The following is a 13,668-nucleotide window of genomic DNA, read 5'->3' on the forward strand; positions in this document are numbered from 1 at the left end:
AACCCTGTTGTCACATGAAGTGATTAATTGCTTGCTTAGAGGTGGTGTATAGGCATCGTTTAATAGGTGGGTTTTGGAAGCAACGGCGAATGTTGCAAAACTAAAAACAGTATCTGTTGACAGGCTCAACAGTGTCGTCCTCCGTCGTCCTTGCACAGTGCGACGACACTTGCGCCAAAAAAAGCTCCGGTTACAGTTCAATCTTTCGTAATTAACACCACATTCAACCACCAAGGGAAAATTGGCCTTCATTCTCGGTTTCGTTCCCCAGTTCGTCTCTATATTTTTTCTATCCTAAGGGAAAGTTGGCTTTGGTAGGAAAATGTAGGGAACAAGTGAGTCCCTCTCCGAACCGACACGGAGTGAGAGTTAATGTGTCAATTCTTTTCATTCTCCTTTTGCTCCTTCCACGGAATCCTTGCCTGCCGAAAAGGGGGAAGAGAACGATATTGTTTGGTGGTTCGATTATCATCTCCCAAGTTAGCCGGGACCGGCCTGAGAAGGGTGAGAAAATGCATGTGTTGCAGTTTTACGCCTCGCTATGTGTTGCGTTTACTTAGGGAGATGAATTTATCGCCAAGCTAATATCCGCAACAGCTGGCGGCATTGTGTTGCACATCCCTGCACGTTTCGACCCACGCCAATCGAAGCCAGAAACGCCGGCTAAAGGTATCGGAAAATCGTACTGCTGCACCCACTGTGCACTGTTTCACATGTTTCTGTCTCTCTGGCGGTAAAAGTGATGCGCGAAATATAATTTTCCTCGCTTTCGGGCAAGGGTCGTGGTAATGCTTCTTTTTACCCACCCACGGAGCGTTTTGTGGTGTGGCAAGTGCTCGAGGGAAATCCTGGTAGATTATACGAGCGTAATGCTATACAAATCCCAAGCGGTCGTATTTCGATGTTGGTTTTACAGTTGCTGTATTTTGTTTTCTTTAAGGCTTGCTGAGAAGACCACAGTGTAATATTTTCAAACTCCAAACCAACAACACGAAACTGAAATCGTATAAATAGTGATCGCCAAAATTTGGGATGGATATTTGTGTACACACCAATGCTGCCAAATCTTTGTGGGGACGCCAAAAAGGGACTAGAAAACAATGAGCTCTACCAAGTAAGGCTTCAAACCCTGACCCTGTGGCAATTTCAATGTACGTAAAGTTTGCGTTTTGTACATAAGAGCTTTTTTTTCTTGTTGTTTGCAGAGACAAGGTCACGGTTTGGGAAACCAATGATCTTGGTGGAGGAAAATAATCAAACTGGAGTCCTTCTATGAAGGGTAATGCAAGTTTCATAAGGGGAAGGTTGCAACTTTTCAGTACCGTTCGCAAAATTTATCGCAAATCAAGCAAAGTTGGTCAACCATAATAAGTTTGAAGTAGATTTCAGGGATTTCCATAAAACAAAACAATCAAATAAAATGCATGCTTGACCATTTAGCTCCCGACACTTTGGAATACAATGGACACTGCAAAGATTGTTACAAGGCTAGATGGAATTTAACCCCGAAACCCTTCTTTGAGTTATTTACTCTACTGTCAGTTTAATTTTTGGGTAAACCACATTTGCATCTATTTTGTGACTTCATTTTGCAATTCTATTGCTCAATTCATACATCATCAGAAATCAGCTCAACATAATTCAACTCAGGGTAGCTGTTCCATACTTTTTTTTCCTTGTGTCATTCTCTAGAATGTAAGTACACTGCAGCACACTTCACGATTGAACAAAATGCCAAATATATTTCCCTTCCTCTATTAAAACGAGGTTTTTGTTTGGGTTTATTTTTTCCTATATCGAAGATTCAAACCTAAGGGTGATTGCAGGGAATTATGTGAAAGCAGTAGGGGACGTGTAAGATGCATACAAAATAATGCTCGTGCATGTGACCGTGACCTCAGGAACGTGCCTGGGTGAACCTCCCGTTAATAAGAACACACTGTCCCGGATAGCGAAACTGCACTATGGGTCGTGGTATGGACAAAAGCGTATTGAGTCCGAAATAAGCACAATGCATCTCGAAGAGGTATTGTATTTTTATAAAGCCATACATCAATATAAATACTGCCAGTATTAATTATTTTACCCAATCATAGTGTCATTTAATTCATCAACCTTACTTCAAACATTAAAGCCATACCTGCCTTTTCTGTCCCTCTGATACTCTTTAGTGCCTCAAGTTCCGGTACGCCAGCAACTTCGCACTGGCAAGCGAAAGCAAATCTCGCCACCCCGGGCTGACACGCGCCCGATGAGCTGGTAAAACGCCAGTCAGCGCTTACCAGGGCCTCGCCAGCTGGGGTCACGTATCCGTCACGATCGCTTCTGCAAGTCAGCTGACAAATATTGGACCGACACTCGCCTTCGCTAGCTTATCGATGGCGAAGCAAATCGGAACGTCCCGGGAGCACGATGACGATTGGCACGGGATTCGGTTTGGTTCCGGTGTTCGGTTCGGTATAGGGTAACGTTCCGTTGCGGTGGTTCCCGGTCGAATGTGTGTGATTGGAAATCACCCAAGCGGCACCGAAACGGCGCCAAGATTGATTATGCTTTCTTCGGTGTGTCCTGTCGGTCGTGTCCTTCCGTTCACGTGCGGTACACGAAAGGGAGCGGTTCACGAAAGGTCGGCTTTCGAGATCCCGTGCCGAACCTAACCTACGATCTGACACCGGGTTCGAGCGCACCGGATCGTTTGTCGTTGTGGTGCTTTTGCTTGTTTTCTTCCTTCCCTCCCTTTCTCTTGAAACGACAACGTTTAGTGATGCGAATAATTTTCCATTCCCAAGACCGGTCAGGACGAACCAATGGAGGATATATTTTGGGTTCAGACGTTGCGCGTTCAGGGAATGAACAGGTATGTAAGGGACATGATTCCAGAATTCAATGGTCCGTATCCTTCGGGTGGTTGGTGATTTTATTTAGCTGCTCTCCGTGTCCCTCTCTTCATTCAATTGTTGTCAGCGTTTTGATTTGCTCTTCAGACCCGCTTGTAAGCGATCCATAGCATTTTATTGAAAACAGATATATTTGAAATGAAACAAAAACAGATTTAATTGGGTTCCCAAACTGTTTGGATGCTGTGAGCATGAAGGTCTTGTATAGTTTGGTCAAAATTAAACGAACCGATGAATAATATTGGTGGGCTGCAGTATGAAATAGAATTAAGTAATAAGCACTCTACAATAGGAATTTTACAAATTTGTGATGACATCCTTTTTGAAAATTTACATTCTACCTTTCCCTTTAAATCTTTCTATGGCTTCATTGTAAGTGGCTATATTATTTGCAAAGCTGTACCAAGGTGGTAGGAACTGTTCTTTGATGTTTCACTTGAAAACCGCTTCTATGAAAACCGCTTGTTTCTTGTGCCCAAAAGAACCCATAAAGCAACGGTGAATACCTTGTTGAGCCTTCAGACATAACCATGGGAACGCGAGCTTGAAGCGAACACTGTTTGCATAGTTTTCCCACATTCAAGGAGTTCCCCCCGCCCTCCCCCCACCCACCATCTGCCCTACTACTACCGGAGGAGAAGGGATCTTTTGACATTTATGTCCCGACCTACAGATAAACAGAACGAACCAACCAACGTGACAGCTAATCGATACGTGAACCGGGCGCGTGACATTTGATGGGCAGGTCCGTTTGAGCGAGCGTCAGCCGGGTCGATCGGGGTGTGTGTATGCATGTGTGTGTGTGTGTTTATCCTGCTCCCATCTCCTTCGATCGATTGCCAATCGGAATGGTCGGACCATCTGGTCTGGGAGTGGAGGTTCGCCCCGGATAAAACACCGCACTCGCACAGTTCATCTTGCCATGGCAGTTCAGTGGTGACAATTCAACCGATAAATTGTTTAATTGAATAAAATTTATCGCTCCGATAATGACACTGTTATGCGCTCGAAGCACTTGGTCGTGCGTGTCGAACGCTATCCCAAAAAGTGGAAGTGCATGTCCGGGGGGTTCGTTAAGCAGCAGGGACCACGGTAGCAGGGCTAGGCTAGACAGCTGGTTGGCATAAACAATAATTTGATAAAAAGCCAAAATGAAAGCGAAACGAAGGCAAAATTTCTCTACGACCCTGGCCATTTTTCCGTCAGCTGTTGCGTCGTTCCCGTCGCGTTTATCGTGAACCGAAAGCGGCAAGAATATACTGTTGCTGGATTGTTTAGACTGCGGCGCGTGCACACCATGGCAAAGTCTCACGTTCCACCGTTCATTGGTAGGTCAACCCGGTCCGAGCCGGTGCCCGCCGGTCTCACACAGATTAAGCGTTTGTTCAGTGTAACAACGGGTATCGGTAGCAACGGTTAGAGAAATGTGGCGGTGCAGTACGAGCGCCCTGGTGTTAGCAGCACATTCGATGATGGCAAGTGCTATTGTTTTGACAAGTCTTCTTATGGGCAGCACAGCCCAGCAGGCTCTAAGGACGGTCGCCAACCCACCCGCCAGCTGCTACAATGCATCGTCCGCACCAGACTACCTCTGTCCGCCAGATGTGGCCTCTCTGAGGCTACCGCACGAGACGACCTGCACCAAGTATTACGTTTGCGAGAATGGCAAGGCCACCGAGATGTCTTGCGCTGGTTCAGCGCGCTCGGGCAGGCGATACTTCAACGCCAGGAAACAATCGTGCGGCCGCAGTTCGCGATCGTGTCGGACCAATCCAAGGGTGCTGATAAGAAACGTTACCGCCTGCCAACCGGTATGCCACCCGGACGCGCCCGGAATGGCCAATGCGGTCTGCCCGAGACCGTTCGTACCGTACCCGAGTGCGACCAACGCCACCAGCTTGCTGGTGTGCAACGAGGACGGTTCGGCCTATCTGGCTCACTGCCCGCTAACGGCCACCGGCATCCAGACCGTGTTCATCAATGGGAAGTGTCGGCTCAGGCAGCTGCTAAAGGGTCGCTACAAGTGGGAACGGCTGTTGCGTAGTCCGGGACTGTATCCGCCCGGCGGTGGTGCCACTAACGCTTCCCGAATCACCACACGCTGTCGAGCTGGCATACGGCCACTGGTATCTTCCGAAGAGCGGAAAGCTGCACTAGTTGATGCTAAAAAACACAATAATAAGAACATCAAATACATCAAAAATGACTGTCCAGATGCAAACAAGTCGAAGGTACTTCCGATAGCTCACTAGGATCTAGTTTTAACGTATTTTACAATGTGACGTTAACGAATGGGTGACTAATCGCAACCGCCTTAGTAACACAACAGTGGCCTTCCGCGTAAATAAAATGTTACTGTGACTAAACAAAATAAAATGCAAGTGCTGTCCTCAATTTCAACATTTACTTCCTTTTTAATAGTATATATGATCGTTTCGGGGGTGCGGAATAGGCTTGGTGCGAGTACGGTATTAAGAAAATTATCCCCTAGGCGCCAGCGGCGTGGATTACAGTCCCAACTGCGATCGGATCTTCCCTGTTGCTAAGGGACTGATTATCTACGTAGACAAACCTTAATGCCATTACGGTAAAGAAGACGAAAATACGATACGGTACGATCATTTGAAAGGCGCTAAGTGAGCGAATGATGTTGCGCAGGTTCAGTATGGTATTTCACTAAACTATTTCACCTTGATGTTCGCCATTTATCAATTTGCAACTGCATTTATCTCTTTGATTCCCAAAATAAATGTCCGACACAAATATTTCTAATAATATTCAATATAGTTGGACTTCAAAAGCAACTTATGCTCGTATGTACGGGTGTTTTTTTTATAGCTGTTTGACATTTTTAAAGCTAAACGACCATTATAATTCCCACCGCACGATTCAACAAGCGCGTGGTTCTGCTTCACTGCTATCAGACGGCAATTTTTATTCAAACGCAGACACAATCCCTACGCATGGATGGATATTTGTTGTCTGATAATAGCATGTGGTCCTAATGAGCTTTATATTTAGACATTTTCACGCGGTAGTAGCAAAGATCAACTTACTCAGTTATTGAATTCATGGCTGTCATCCATAAAGGCAAACGATCATTCAATCACAAAAGCAGTAGTGTACCAACTGTTCTCGAAAGTAGTCGAAAAATATCATGCAGTGCTCAACGTTGCCACACTCGTATTTAAAAAACCACAAATTAAAAACTGTTTGTAAAAGGTATCTTGAATATTTTTTTATTTCAATCTAACTGTTTTCAAATACTGCATTGTTTTTCTTTTTTCAGTGCGATTATATTGCTATTGCAAGTTATTTCAACAAATTCCTTACGTTTTGAATGTGATACAGATTATCAGTGTTGGATTTTCAATTGGAACCCGCGTGAGGAAGGAAAGTTTGCCATGAGCCATATTCCTGAGAACTACACCAACCTACAGCTCCAAAATCTGTTGGTGTCCTCCTTCGATACTTTGGACATAGAGGATCACATACCAAAATTACGAGCATTGGATATTGTCCGTTCTCCTGTCCGGATATTTAACTTGAAAGATAACAGCCGGGTAGAGTTCTTGATAATCGAAAGTACGCTTCTAAGGTCATTAACATTCGGCACTTACTGCATTGTAGAGACTTTGAAAGTTGCTTTCAGCCAGCTGGAACAGGTGCCGCGATCGATTGCTAAGTTGAAGGCAGTAGAAAGGCTTACGATTCGCAACTCGCTTATACGAACAGTGAATTGGGATACTTTCAGTAGGTTGACAAAGTTAGAATTCTTGGACCTAAGCAAAAATCTCATCCATGCATTGTACTATCGAACCGAATCTGAACCTTACCCTGTGTTACGCGACGTATTTCTGCGAGAGAATAAGCTGCAAAGCATCAACACGGATCTGTTTAACTCCATGATAGCGCTAACTACTCTCGATCTTTCGCACAATCAGATAAGCGTGGTGTCTGGATCCTTAATGGCAAGGAATTTAACATTTTTAGACCTGTCTTTCAACCGCATACAAAAGTTAGACTGTTGTCAGTGGAATGTTCCTAATGTCCATACACTGGCAATTACCAACGATAGATTGAAGCATATGCCAAACTGCATTGCAACTGCTTTCGTAAACTTAAAGTCGTTTGATATATCCAATAATCAGTTACATCTTGATGAATTGTCGAAGATTGCAAATGCTCAAAGTCTTGAATTTTTGAATTTAGCAGATAATCAGTTGTCATCGGTAACGTTCACCGAAAGAACATTACCATTAACGTTGACAAGACTAGATCTTTCTCAAAATAAGCTAAAGCACGTGGAGGTCGCTTATGCTCCAAATTTCGATTTTTATCTAAATCTGGCATCAAACTGCATCACAAGTTTAAACGTACACACTATTTCAAAAAACATCTCGACGCTACAAATGTCAAATAATCCTTTAGATTGTAGCTTAGGAACGTCGGTTCCATATGATATCAAACAAAAAGAACATTGCAAACGAAATAACATTGAATGCACTATCAAGTAGCGTGAAATTGATGAATTAAGTTTGACGGTAATAGAAAATAACGTAATAACCGTGTAAAAAAAAACGTTCTGGAAATTTTCATTACCACAACTTTGGTACAATAAATAAAAAGCAGCAAAATAACAATACGATTTACAAATGGAACTATTTAGAAATGGAAATAGATATATATTTTCGTTTGATATTTAATGGATATTGTGACTTTAAAAGTGTACTGTTTTGTAGTAAATGAAAATAAAAATGTAAAATTCTATTAATACTAAATTTGAAATAAACAACTTGCAGTCATATTCAGTTGTCGTTGGACATAAACGGTTTTTTGCGTCAAACCTTGCTTAAACGTGATGCACAGTAAAACTGTAGAATTGAGCTTAGTACTTCATCAGGTATATTATATTAGACGTTACTCGAAACGAATCGTATGGAATCGACATTTCATCATAATTCAGGCACGCATCAGTATTAGTATAATCATGATGATTTTTCAAAATTTCATAAACATTGATTGCATTTAAATTTAGACAGCAGAAATTAATGTTCTTTTTAAGTGGGAAAAAGTACTGTCAATTCGAGGTTAACATAATAGATGTTCCGGAGTTAATGGGGCAAATGGATTTTTATTATTATCACGGATTTATGATCACAGGAAATTAGGATATATAATAAAAGGGAGGTTAATCAGAGCAGGTAGTCGTTGTTTGAAATACGAAGAAATAGGTTGTCGTTTTTGTTTGCATTGTACATAATGAAAATAAAAGCCGCCTCTCTGTACAGAAGGTATGTGAAAGACTGGAACATTGACTGTAAAATAATTAATGCATGATTTTTTTCTATTAGTGTCGCATTACTACTAATTCTAGTATTACCAATACTACCATTACGGTTCCTTTGTGATTCATGGGATATTGGGTGTCAAATATGGAACTGGAACCCTCGTGAAGAAGGATCGTTTGTTTTGAGTCATATCCCTTACAATAGTTTACAATTGACACTAACAAATCTGTTGACATCATCGATCGATACTGCCTTGATAGAAGGTCACGTAAATCAAACGATTCCGCATATGTTAACGGTTGAAAGTTCTGTGATACGTGAATTCAAAATGAGAGATAACAGCAGTGTGAAGTATTTATTCCTCATGCGCACGTATCTGACCACAACATCTTTCGGCTCCAACTGCACGACTAAGATATTGAAAATTGTTGCCAGCAAACTAAAGGAGTTACCTCGATCGATTCCTAAGTTGAAGCAACTGGAAAGGATGACCATCAACAAATCGTTTATTCGAGCAGTGAATTTGGACCTTGTTGCAGGGTTGATAAAGCTAAGCCTCTTGGACCTTAGCAACAACAAGATCAATTCGCTGTACTACAGAGCTCAACCGGAACTTTACCCTGTGCTACGTGACGTGTTTCTCCGGGGTAACAAGCTGCAGAGCATTAACACGGATCTGTTCAATTCAATGATAGCGCTGCATACGCTCGATCTTTCCCATAATCAGATAAGCGTGGTATCTGGTTCCCTGAATTCACGAAACTTGTCATACTTAGACCTGTCCTTTAATCGTATCCAAAAACTGGACTGTTGTCGGTGGGTGGTTCCGAGCATTCGTATTTTAGTTATATCGAAAAACCAATTGGTACAAGTACCAATGTGCTCACAGTTAGTCTTTGAAAATTTAACTGGTTTCAATGCTCATTACAACCAGCTCCATCTCGATGAAATATGGAAGTTCGCAGGCATGCGAAATCTAAATTCACTACAACTATCCCACAATAATTTACGCCACGTAACCCTGAACGAAGACACGTTGCCACCGAATCTATTCTTTCTAGACTTAAGCCACAATAAGCTGCAGCAGCTGGACCTAAAATATATTCCAAACGAAAGGTTTAGTATTAATATTGGATTTAATTGCATAACAGACCTCGACTGGGACAGTATCCCGTTGAAGTTTGCGGAAAGGCTCAGAGCTTCAAACCCTTTCGATTGCGTTTCTGCAAGTCCAACGCCAGCCGATCTATTTCTAAAAACCGTTCCGTCATATTGTTTGAGAAACATTCACGAGTGTAAAACGTTACAGAGTAGAATTAACTGATCACATGGAGTGTGTTTCGCTCATGGAAATCGTGAAAATAAGCTAATGTTTAATCATTGTGAGATACCACAATCCAACGACATGATAAACTTATACTTTACAAAATTATTTTTTATTGACAGTGGTGCTTTCTTCTCTTTACTTCTAATATTCCGTTAAAGTTTTCACAAAGGCTCATATGATCATACGTAACACACAACTTACTTGCCACGCACAGCTCCACAAAAGAACAATGAAAAACACATACGATTTTCAAGAAGTTAAAGAAATCAATAAAACTATACAGTGTGGAAGCAAATATTTATTTCAATTACCTTGTAACTGTTTGTAATTGTATATGAAACAACCGTATTCACTTCGAATGTCCATCCATTATTACAATCGTATCTCTAGCAATGCTTTGGCGATTTGATACTTCACTAATGTTGTTGGAGGCTAGATTGAGCCTCTTTATCGAATTTGTCGCGAACATGGCAAAGTCTATCTTGATTATTGAGTTGCTATTAAGCTCAAGGTACCACAGCGCTTCCAAACGATTAACGCATCGAAACATGTGGGTCAGCCTATTCTGGCTCAAGTTCAGCTTAGTTAACGACGTCGCATTCCATTGGCACAGTTCGATAGTAGTAATTTGGTTACCTGATAGATCCAGGCCTACCAGACTCTTCGTGGTAAGTGTACCCAGTAGTTGATTGATCCTATTAAATGCAATGCTTAGCTGTGTCAGGGACGATAATTCGCTAAACTGTGTCAGATTGATCGTTGGCAAGTCGTTGTAGGACAGATTAAGGTCCGTTAGGTTGCCGCAGCATTGGTGTCGCTCTTCCGGGAAGTGCAACTGATCGATTTGAGCGTGAATCAACTCCATAATCTCCAAGTTGGGTGCGTTACGGAACAGATCCAAACTTACTGACTTCAAATGACAGCGAGATATGCTTACAGTTTCTAGGGCGGTGAGATTTGTAAGCCAATCAATAGAACCTATCAGCGCGCGGGAGGATGTAACATGCAGTAAATGCTCGTTCCAGTCCATTTCAAGCTTTCCGATACGCACACGCTCTACTTCAAGGGAGGTTAAGTTGCAAGTGGACGGTATGATCAATCTGCCTACATGCGAATCCTGGATCTTTAAGGCTCCGGTTTTTAAATTGCGCAAGTTTATGCTTGCCATGTACGTAAGTGCGATAGTTAAATGCAAAAAGGGTTGTGAACGATGAGGGAAAAGGCCCTCCCATGTATCGTTTGTCAAATGCTCTATTGTGCAATCATCGTAATTACACGTCATCTGCATTGCTGAGCACTTCCCAACGATAAGCATCAGGATTCCTAAGGTTTTCGATCTAAAAGAAAAAGAAAAAGAAATCAGTTCGGCTCGAATTCTCTATGCAAAGTACCATATCCTGTGAATGATATTGAATTTAAAATCATAGATACCGGGTTTTACATATCAACTACAAACTCCTGCAACATTCTTTGTAAAGCAGACAATCTTTCACAACAACAACAAAATTAAAGTGGCAACGTCAACGGCGTTATCAGTAACTCTCCTCCTCTCGTACAGGGGCGTTATCAGTAAGCATTATGACATAACTAGACAGGGAGGGCGTAACTGATCATTGCCGAAAAGGAACTTGTCAATGAGATGAGCGTTCTGGACACGAACACCAGAACGCCGGGCGTCAACGTTCACGTCCTCATCTCATTGGCAGGCTTCTTTTCAGTTACGCCCTCCCTGTCTAGTTATGACGTGATGATGACTGATAATGCAGTTGACGATACAACTTTAATATTGTTCCTGTTGTGAATGAAAGTTTGCTTTTCAAAGAATGTTGCTGGAGGTTGTAGTTGATCTGTCAAACCCTGTAACGAAAAATATATTAGTTTTCACAAGGATATTCCTTTCTATTCAATATAAAAATCTGTTCTTAAATGATTATTTAAAGTTTTCTTATTATGGACTGGCGTTTTCACTGTTCTGAAATATCTGTTTTGCTGAAGTCTCGTATGGTGTGGATAGTAAGGTTTGAATAAAAGCGTACCTGTGAAACCCCTGCGTCATCTCGTAGCACCACTTGGTTGACTTGTTGCTGAGGATGTCTAACTAAGTTTCAGAATATGGTCCAGTTGTGGCTTATTTCTTTAGCATCGTGACAGTTTTCCTCTATTCGTATGGGATTTATATACGATTTCAAATTGTTCTCCATGATTTTCATGATGTGGGCTTCTCAAACCACTCGGTTTCAGCTTCGTTTACGAACTAATCGTTTCCAGCTAAAACATTTAGTTCAATTTTATTCGAAAAAAAAAAGTTTCTTTTGGATACATCTGAACTCTTTGCGCTCGTTAGCCGTGCTTGATTATAGCCATTTAAATACAAAGAAAGATCATGGGTTGTAATTTTGTTGAAGTATAATTTCTTTTTAATATTTCATGCCTATTATAGCCATTTAAATACAAAGAAAGATCATGGGTTGTAATTTTGTTGAAGTATCATTTCTTTTTAATATTTCATGCCTAATTCAACTACAGCACTTGACAACGAATATGAATTAGTCTCCACCATAACTGTGACTAATCGTCTTGTACGCTCGATTGCTCCCATGTATGAAGTTAATTTGCATGATAAAAAAACTGTTTAAAAATAACCGCCAAAAAATATCTCAGTCGTTTCAAAGGCAAACGTGTACAGTTCATTTTGTATCTCGGTTGGATGAGATATAGTGACAGTTTTGTTGTGTGGTACTCAGTGGTTTCTTGAATCGAATATAAAAGCACTGATATGTTTCATTGGTTCGTTTTTTTAAATGTTTATAATTTAGCAACATTTGTTCATTTCAATTTTTCTCTCTTCTACTAACAATAGTGTTATTTTGATACTAATTCAGCTACAACCTGCCTTATGTTTAATATTCCAATGTATACTAGACTATCAGTGTCAGATACGGAACTGGAATCCTCGTGAAGAAGGCACGTTCGTCTTGACTCATATTCCTGACAACTATAGAGAGGTGAAACTAACAAATCTGTTGGTTTCGTCCGTCAATAGTGCGCTCGTGGAAGATCACGTTTCGGCTGGCGTTCGACTGATGACACTAAGAATTGTAAAGTCTGCGATTCGAAACTTTACAATGAAGGATAACAGCCGTCTGACATTTCTAGGACTTGAGTACACCTATCTCAGGACGCTTAACTTCGGTATAAACACCAGAACTCAGGTGTTGCAAGTAGATTACAGCAGGCTAGAACAGATGCCCCGATCGATTGCAACACTGAAGGAACTAGTACGTCTTACGATCACCAAGTCAATAATACGGGCTGTGAATTTGGACCTTGTTGCAGGGTTGATAAAGTTAACTGTCTTGGACCTTAGCAACAACAAGATCAATGCATTGTACTACCGAACCCAACCGGAACTTTACCCTGTGCTACGCTACGTGTTTCTCCGGGGTAACAAGCTGCAGAGCATCAACACGGATCTGTTCAATTCAATGATAGCGCTGCATACGCTCGATCTTTCCCATAATCAGATAAGCGTGGTATCTGGTTCCCTGAATTCACGTAACTTGTCAAACTTAGACCTGTCCTTTAATCGTATCCAAAAACTGGACTGTTGTCAGTGGGTGGTTCCGAATATTCGTATTTTAGTTATATCGAAAAACCAGTTGGTACAGCTACCAATGTGCTCACAGTTGGTCTTCGAAAATATAACTGCCCTCAGTGTTCATTACAACCAGCTGCACCTCGATGAAATATGGAAGTTTGCAGGCATGCGAAATCTAAATTCACTACAACTGTCCCACAATAATTTACGCCACGTAACCCTGAACGAAGACACGTTTCCACCGAATCTATACTTTTTAGACTTAAGCCACAATAAGCTGCAGCAGCTGGACTTAAAATATATTCCAAACGAAGGGTTTGATATCAATATTGGATTTAATTGCATAACAGACCTGGACTGGGACAGTATCCCGTTGAAGTTTGCGGAAAGGCTCAGAGCTTCAAACCCCTTAGATTGCGCATCTTCTAGTCAAACGCCTGCAAATCCATTTCTTAAAACTGTTCCGTCAAATTGTTTGAGAAAAATTCACGAGTGTGAAACGTTACAGGGAAGAATGTAGAGCACAGATAGTGAGAACCTGGTGAAACTTAAAAA

At 41.6% G+C, this 13,668-nt stretch overlaps 1 protein-coding gene across 1 annotated transcript in view; it reads left to right on the plus strand.

The window, feature by feature from the left end:
- LOC131264113 (uncharacterized) overlaps window positions 1–13,668 on the plus strand; it is a 72,237-nt gene that overhangs the window by 46,567 nt on the left and 12,002 nt on the right. The gene's annotated exons all lie outside the window — the stretch shown is intronic.

The sequence above is a fragment of the Anopheles coustani genome, chromosome 2 (assembly GCF_943734705.1).
Source record: "Anopheles coustani chromosome 2, idAnoCousDA_361_x.2, whole genome shotgun sequence".
Taxonomy (NCBI): Eukaryota; Metazoa; Arthropoda; class Insecta; order Diptera; family Culicidae; genus Anopheles; species Anopheles coustani.